General features: G+C 38.8%; 1 long non-coding RNA gene across 3 annotated transcripts in view; it reads left to right on the forward strand.

The window, feature by feature from the left end:
- The window catches only part of LOC124261227, a 64,169-nt gene extending 59,667 nt beyond the window's left edge, over positions 1-4,502 (forward strand). For all 3 annotated transcript variants that reach the window (XR_006894276.1, XR_006894280.1, XR_006894279.1), the window contains exons 3-4: positions 799-3,631; positions 3,830-4,502. This is a non-coding gene — a long non-coding RNA (uncharacterized LOC124261227). The remainder of the gene's footprint in view (positions 1-798; positions 3,632-3,829) is intronic.
- Positions 4,503-9,025: the final 4,523 nt, after the last annotated feature.

Below are 9,025 nucleotides of genomic sequence, written 5' to 3' on the forward strand. Positions count from 1 at the left end.
CGACCACAGATATCGTTCTTTACAAATATTGGTTTCAAACTATCCCCTATCCACTAAGGTTTAAGTTTGAATTTTTCTCATTAACAAAAGTTTGCCATAAAAGGTCACAGATCGGTTTGTCTGACTTGCATATCATATCGTTTCCCATTTGCGTAGATCGATGCTCATGATGTCTATCACTGGTATATCGCTAATGGACACCTGATGTGTGTAGCTTTCAGCAACATTCAACCAAGCAGCAACTGTCTCCACACTGAGTAAAAATTTATCTTTAATCATGTACCGACAGAACGAACAATTAAGAGCTGACATGTTCAGATCAGTCTTTTACTCAACCTCCTCCGTTATTATTGGAACCGCCTCCGTGGTATAGTGGTTAGAGTGTCCGCCCGGAGAGCGGAAGGTCGTGGGTTCGATCCCCGGCCGCGTCATACCAAAAGACGTTGCAATATAGTACTTGTTGGTCCCTGCCTGGCGCTCTGCATTTATGGGTACAACAAGGACTGGTCGGCTTGGAATCAGTATAATGTGTCTGAGTGCTTAACTACATGTTATCTCAGTGAGCTAGCACTATGAAACCAGCTTAAGTCTGGGGTAGTACAAGCAGCCACACATACACACGCATGCACGTCGTCATGTGAGCGAAATATTCTGAAGTGCGCCGTTAAACCCCATTTCACCTCACCTCACCCGTTATTATTCGACTTTTCATTGGGCAGCTGTTAGATGGTCCCCCATCTGTAATATTCACTTTGTCATTTTACGAACATGTTATAATCAACTTTTGTTTTCTTTCAGTCGGAATCAGAAGCCAAGTCCAACCCCCGAGTCGTCACCTGCTTCACAATATCTGTCTGGCTAGGTTTCTTCTTCTTTGTTGCCGTTGTCGTCATCGTCCTCTTCTTCCTTCTTTCCTGATTTGACCGGAAGTTCCCGGACAATGCCGCTGCAAGTCAGAACAATGTCCTCACGACGTCAAAAAATATTCAACGATTCCTGCGAGACACGACAATGGGAGAAATAAATCTGTACAACACCTCCACTCTGGATAAAGAACTGTCTGATTTGAAACGGGTTATTTGCAACACATTATCATCTCAGGGTTGTCTCCGAAGTATGAAGGTCGTGATTGCCTGCTAGTTATGATATTGTGTTACAGCCTGGCACCAAAACATCATTTGCAGCGACATGAATTTGTGTTCTGGATCGTCGAAGGAGGTAGTCTCGAAAATCATTTGCACAAAGGACCTTCAGATGCAACATGTAATAGTATAACGTCAGTGTCGTCTTACTTTGGTCATCGATGACAAGGATCTCTCGGGATCTCCAGAGGATCTCCAGGGGATTTGTCAATGCAGGGTGCAGTATATTTGAGTGACTCCTGGTTGAAAGAACTACAGTAGAATTTAACTCATTTCTTTGTATGGATCTACTGACAAAGCAGTTCTGACTTTGGAACATACAGTAGTTAGCGTGTTTCATATGCCATTCGGTTCGAGATTACTTTTGACATTGTTTGCAGTTACAGCAAATATGAACAAAATGCGCTACCGGAAAAACAACCGACGTTTCAACGCCATCATATTGTGTGTCGCAATTTTGATAAGGGATGTTAAGGAATGATACAAGGCCACCCGACTCCTGTGCCCGTACGGATGCGCAGGGTGATATACGCTCATCACGTTGATCGTGTGTTATCAGTGATGACGTCATCGCTGCAAGCCTCAATGTCGTTTTTCTTTACAGTCATACTCTTCTACATTCCCCGATGAATGACATTTCGTAATTTTGGAGTTTGTTTTGGAATTGTGGATTTAATTTGAGCCAGAAACCAGTACCCAGCCCTAGATATGTGAGTTGATGTGTAGGATCTTGTGACAGCACAAGAACTGGTAACGTTTCACACACTTTTTCATACACGATTTTACCATCAGCACTCTTGAATTTTACTAGTGATACTTATGACAAAATGTATTAATTGTCTCAATCTTCAACACTTTTCACTTTTCACTTTTAATTAACAGTCTTATGTATTACACAAATACCTTTCAATGGATAGGATAGTGTATAGGGTTAGAACTGTTCTTACCTTCTTTATATGTGAAGCATATTGATAGGTAGTTTTGGTACCAATGGCGTGCTACTTCTTTATGAGCATGTGCACTCTAGTAATTCATGTTCATCCTTGAATCTACAACAGACGCATAGAGATGCTTTAATCATCCCATTTTCAACGACGCAATTCAGCTACCACAATGTTGAAGAGACAAACGAAGCGAACCATGTTGATCTCCCGAATTGAGTACATTTATTGTACATAAGTCACATTACATCAATGATGTGCAAAATATGGTATTTAATTTCGATTGTCTCAACTTTGAAGTCTCAACTTTGTTGGACGAATATTCACCTTCCCTTAAATGTCCATGATGGAAGACCGTATCTTGTATTGTCTATAAGTGATATTATTATGATATTTTAACACGGAAAAAGTACGTTGATCGTTCGGAACAAAATCTTCAGAGAAATGTTTCCATGAAATTGACTTGTTTATTATTGTTTCTGCAACTTCCTGCGATAAGGATGATACATATTAATGATACTTCTATTCAAGAAATTTGTCTGTGATAACACCCCAAGTTCAAAGGAATGGAGCTTAATTTATTAGTGCAACTATTTTCAATGAAGACATGTAATGATGATGAATCCACAAGTATGTAGCCATCAAACTTCGTATCTCTTCCAAACATACTTTGAGAACACTTCAGTAGCTTTCATCGGGAATACGTTATTTGTAAACCTGTAATTTACGTGAAGACGATTTACCAAGTTCCTTGTTTCAGTTTGAAAACACAACCAGACAAGTTAATTAAGTGGGTTAATTTCAAAATGGTTTGAGATTATGTTAGTTACGTTTATGACACTATCTTGTTATCTATTTAATTGTTTTTATTAACTAAAACATGTCTGACGTCATGCGCTAGTTATTTTTGTTGATCGATTTTACATATTCCTGTGCCATGGTTATAATGCTTATTCTTATGCTTGTTACTAGTTGTATTATCATTACTACTGAGTTTCTTGCAGAGCAATTTGTGAAGCAATATGTTCTATATATTGTTGGTTTCTTACAAGGCATGATGGCCGAAATGTTACCATATGTACGTTCTTTCTTCTTTCTTGTCTTGCAGGAACTCCGAATGCCAAAATCTAACATTTTTCTCCTTTCTATGTGTAAATGAATCCCATGCTGTTACAAACAACTCCAATGTCTTGCTATGCTATTAATCAGCTGTTGTCGAGGATATGATTATTTCAACTATTCCTCTTCACAGTTTTGTATCCATCTGTATGATGTGCCGAAGGGGTGGTAGGTGGTTAAAGCGTACGTTCGCCCGACGAGCCAGCTTTGATATATCCCCGCCCCGGAATGCATTGAATATTGCTTATAGAGTTAAGAACGATAACCCTCTCACTATCCCTTTGAGATCAATAGCAATAACTGATTGCTATCCTGAAGTTAATGAAAACTAACAACACTTTTGCCATGAAGGACATCAGCCAACAAAACATCAACTGCTATATTTAATACTTGCCATTGCATACTGTCACATATGTAGGCGGGGGTGGGGTAGCCTAATGGTTAAAGCGTCCGCTCGTCACGCCGAAGACCCGGGTTTGAATCCCCACAAGGGCACAATGTGTGAAGCCCGTTTCTGGTGTCCCCCGCCGTGATGTTGCTGGATTATTGCTAAAAGCGGCGTAAACCCATACACACTCGTAGGCTTTGGTGGCCACGTCGCCTCAGGCACTGTAGTTCAATGTGCAGAGTTACGTCCCGTAGATGAGCCAGGAACATATGACCATGATGTTGAATCTCTGATTACCCCTGGTCATGTTTCAAGGTTTGTAAATTCCACGGGTTTCACGAAAGTCACACTCTGCTGAGACTTGGACCACTTTCACATCGGGGTGGTGGGGTAGCCTAGTGGTTAAAGCGTTCGCTCGTCACGCCGAAGACCCGGGTTCGATTCCCCACATGGGTGCAATGTGTGAAGCCCATTTCCGGTGTCCCTCGCCGTGATATTGCTGGAATATTGCTAAAAGCGGCGTAAAAATAAACTCACTCACTCACTTCACCCCAACATCAAGCAAATATGTAAATGGAATACTGACATTAAACCAGACTCACTTAATCACATCCTCACTGACCCACGACTGTGGTACACAATATGAATACAGTATACAAAGCATCGTTGATGCTACGTATCATTGCAGTCTGAAAAAGTAATAAATGACAGTATTTTAATATACATGTGTGTATTAGGTATAACTATATGAAATACGAGCTCTGTTGGATGGCATTGCCAGCAAAGTGGTCTCTAGTTGTCCAGTTTTGTCCAGTTATGATCGATTTTGGTTGATTTCTGGACAGAAAGCAAAAACGACTCCGATTTGACTGATACGTCCCATCGTAACTGCCTCACTTCAATACAATGAAAGTATACTGACGCGCAAAAGAAACTGTACCTCCTTATTGAATTTGTCATATGCTTGACTTACAGCTGAATATATCTTACGTTAGAATTGCTTTATCCACGACTCCCTAAAAGGAATTATACAGGCGATAACTCGACAATGAAAGAATATTTCTTAATGATTTCATTTGTAAAACTTTATTTTCAAATTAAAACGTTTTGATAAAGAAAAAACAACAAATTAAGCATAATTGCTGATGTAAAATGAGTTCTAGACATAATCAAATTTAACAACGGTTGTTTCATTTAACATAAAACAGAAACTCGATATAATTTCTTTTGTCCCTCAGTTTATTTGTACACACATTCATACTCGGAAACATCGTATTACTTTTTTTTCGCTGACTGAAACATTTAATCTAAATAAGAAAAATCATAATGTTGCGTTTTAAAAATCTGTCAGTATATAGTCCCTCATTTGCTTGGTACTTGAATGAACACAAATTTCCAAACATAGGAAATGAATGTAAACGAATATGCAAGGTACTAACTTGATAGTTTCATTTGTCGTGATGTTGTGTTGGTTTTTTCAAAACAGATTCATTAGTATGTACATATTTCACTTTTTTCTGAGACTCACTTTTTCTCACCGCATAATATTGGCTACCTGGACCATGTTCACAAAGCGAACTTAGCGTTAGGCTATGGAGAACTTCCCTACTGAGTGTGAAGGGTTGCAATACTAGTAGCGGAGATAGCTTTGCACTGGTAAACAATCTAAGAAAAAAATGCATCAAAAATATATATGAAGTTATATATGTTATGTTGATTGACCATATTTGAAATATGCAGTCGGCGAACACCCACCTGCCTCTGATGACGATGAGGTAGCCTTGTGGTGACAGCGTTCACAACGAGAAGTTCCTGGGTTTGAATCCATTCGTATTCCCCAGTTATATGGTTTGGCTATTACAAAAAACAAAAAAACAACCCCAAAAATAAAAAAACTGCATTCACACTCGCACTGATGTCAGAAGGTGGATTAACGGGATTAGATTAACGTGATCAACTTTGTCAATGAGAATGACATTTTTTTCTCAGGCATGTTTACCAGTCGAACGGGTCGATGTTTTTGTAGTAGCTATACTAATCGATGTCATGTCGTTTCAGGTGTTACACACTGTTTTGTGTGACTCGAGAGACGATATTGCATGTACATGTCACTCAATATGCAACGGACAATGTGTGTGTGTGTAGGCGAGTCCCTTAGAGTAACTGACTAACATTTGCTGAGCACGCACCATGATACAATGTAAGAAAGGTAATCAGTACCCCTGTAGTGGTGTATCGATACGGCAGTACGATATCGTATCGCGATACGAGGCTCACGATATATCGATTTATAACTCATCTATCGCAATGCATACGATACGTTAGACGGTATACCGATGTAAAAGCATGTGAATGAACCAGATTATACAGAATCTCTAGTTCTTGGTTGCCTGTAAATAGAAAATTTTGCACAGCGCTTCCAAGATTGTATATTTCACCCAAGCACTATCTTATCTTTGCTGTCTGAAATTTTAAAACAATTCATTCTGGTTTGGGTTTCACCAAAAATAAGAGAATATGAACTCCCTTAAAACATATGAAACACCGTACGGTATCGTGAAACGTATCGTATCGCCGCCATATTATCGGGATATGTATCGTACATGTATCGTGGCCTTAAAGTATCGTCACACCTCTACTATAATTAAGTATAAATAACTGATATACAATATTCAATAAGTTTTTCAATTACGTTTTCAGCATTTCAAAAGATCGTCTATCGTAAGTGCTTATTTTTCAAGAATTTCATTATTCAGTCGAAACCAGAGTGTGTTGAATTTTATTTACCGTTTACCATAAGTATCTCACTGTGATAAATTTGTTTATTTATTTCTGGGGAGTGTTGTTAAGTCGTAAATACCATTACGTCGTTTTAAGTTGAGACAGAGAAGATGGAATTTGATTGTGATTGAATAAGACTAGTGTATTTATAACAAAACATATGATCTGAAAATAGATGGCCCTCAAGTTCGGAAACGTGTGTTTGGTACTGAAAACATCCACGTGTGTTAAAACCAAACCACTCTTATGGTCATTTCCACAGCAAACGAATGGTTAGATCATATTGTACAAGCTAAATATAGAGCACTAATGCTCCACGAGTTACCTCCCTTAGATATCGACCCGTTGTTTTTCATGAAGGAATAGTGTTGGTAGAACATGCAGTGATTTTGCAACTTTGTAATTTTACATTTTCAATAGTTGCTGCAGTTTGATAAAATCGTTTTCACCATGATTTCAACCTGTTTTGTACTTAAAAGGCTTTTGAATGAAGCTTTTATACCCGGTATTTCTGACCTCATCACATGGTACAAACGTATAGTCACATCTCATTATCGACTGTTCAGCTCAAAGTTTAATAAGTGGAAATAAGCCTGTTCTGACCTCAACAATATATTATATATTCCTAATAATCTAGTACACTACCCCAAGTGTTTCATTTATGTCACTCTCTCTAGGTCTTATTTTACGGTTAAATGCTATTTCAAAATTAAGCTTGGTCTCCTTTCAACCTAAGCGAATTCCGATCCCAACATTTGTCACAGGTTAGTCAGCTGCTGTTTTATTTATTAAGCACTTTGAAATAGAAATGTGGAAAACGTTTTCTTTTAATCATTATTTCAATGATGTACACAATCCTTCGCGCCAGCGTGGTACAGTGATTGAACACGGTGTGTGTGTTAAATTCTCTATCTAACATATATTAGGCCTTACATCTTTTGATTGGTTCACGGATTCGCAGATTTTAAAATCGAAATTCAGAACGATATGCTGTCACAATAGCAAGTTTAAGATTCCTCTGACAATAAGAACAATCCGAGGATTGTTTATGACTAAAACTGTGAAAGACGATTTTAACTGTAAATCGTCAGTATATTTGTATTACCGATCCAAATCAAACCATGGGGTGATTAAAAACTCCCTGTGCATTTGTATCTTATGTGATGCCCTATCGATCAAATATATCTCTATCAAAATCCGTAACCCGCCCCTCAATATGTCTGGCCTTATTTGGTTAATAAACCTAACTATGGTTATATGCCCTAGCCGGAAAGATCAGTACAGTGACACCCCGTTAATCCAGAACCTGTACGTCCGGACACGCCAACCACCGCTGTGACACTTACTGTTCAAAACTTTTCGTTACACAAGTGATTTGTTAATCTGGATATTTGTTAATCCGAACGAGTTTTTGCGAACGTCCGGTTTAACGGGGTTTCACTTTATACGGATCCTTGCCTTGTCAGTTATCTTTGTCAAAAACTGTTGCTCAATATTTCTGATATTAATGCAGCAACAGGGGTTTTACGGAGGAAGTGGACAGCGAAAGACGCCATTGTAGTCATCCTTGGTATCGGCGTGGAGATGCTGTCAGCCATTGCTGTAGAACACACAACCCCATACACGTAGACCTGACCTACACCGTTGTTCACTTGTTTTTATATGATTGATATACTCTGATATGTACGATAGAACTGGTTGTATAAGTACATGATATTTGACTGAATGATTTTGAAAATAAAGTATTCGCCTAATATGAAACCATGTGCGTTTTGTATTGTTTGAAATGTTCTGTGTTGATGGTTTGTCTATTGCTCTGGAGGACACAAGAGTGAGTGAGTGAGCATGGTTTTACGCCGCTTTTAGCAATATTCCAGCAATATCACGGCGGGGGACACCAGAAATAGGCTTCACACACTGTACCCATGTGGAATTCGAACCGGGTCTTCGGCGTGACGAGCGAACACTTTAACCATCAGCTGCAGGGTACCCCACCGCCCCAGGGGACACTGGAAGTGACTACGCATTGTTTTGTGTATGTGGGAATCCTGAAGTGAAGGAACTGGAGCGAGTAGAAGCTTTGATGACAGTTTATTGCAAGTGGGCAAACATAGTTTCAACATCTACACCAGTACAACATCACAGTGTGGGAAGCTGTCTACTGGATCTCGCATGTCGGCATCGCCTTTTGCATGTTGTGCATCTTGAAGTAGAGGAATGTGAAGCGTTGATGAGCCAAGTAGGCCAAAATACTTTCAACCTACACTGCAACTCCATGTGGGAAGCTGTCTGCTTGATCTCACAATGTAGTGTATGTATAATAGGGCTGCTCAATATAACCGGTTTACCGGTATTTACCGGTTCAGACATGAAAACGATACGCATTGCGATACGCTGATCGAAAACCGGTATTTTGACTTGCATTCGGAAAACTTCGTAACACTCAGAAATCTTCGGATATTTCCTTGTTTCATTTGTGCCAAATACTATTTACATTTTAATTTTGTCATGATTAAAAGTTTTTATTAAAGCTTAATCAAGCATAGTGATTTTGTTGTGTTCATGCTTTAAAAATCAAGCATTAACTCGATTATAAGTAGTTTTTTTGTTTAAAAATACTTCTTGCAATATATTGCAATACATATCGCAATATA

Source organism: Haliotis rubra, unplaced genomic scaffold, assembly GCF_003918875.1.
Source record: "Haliotis rubra isolate DU_JTF1 unplaced genomic scaffold, ASM391887v1 Scf1192, whole genome shotgun sequence".
NCBI classification, from domain to species: Eukaryota; Metazoa; Mollusca; class Gastropoda; order Lepetellida; family Haliotidae; genus Haliotis; species Haliotis rubra.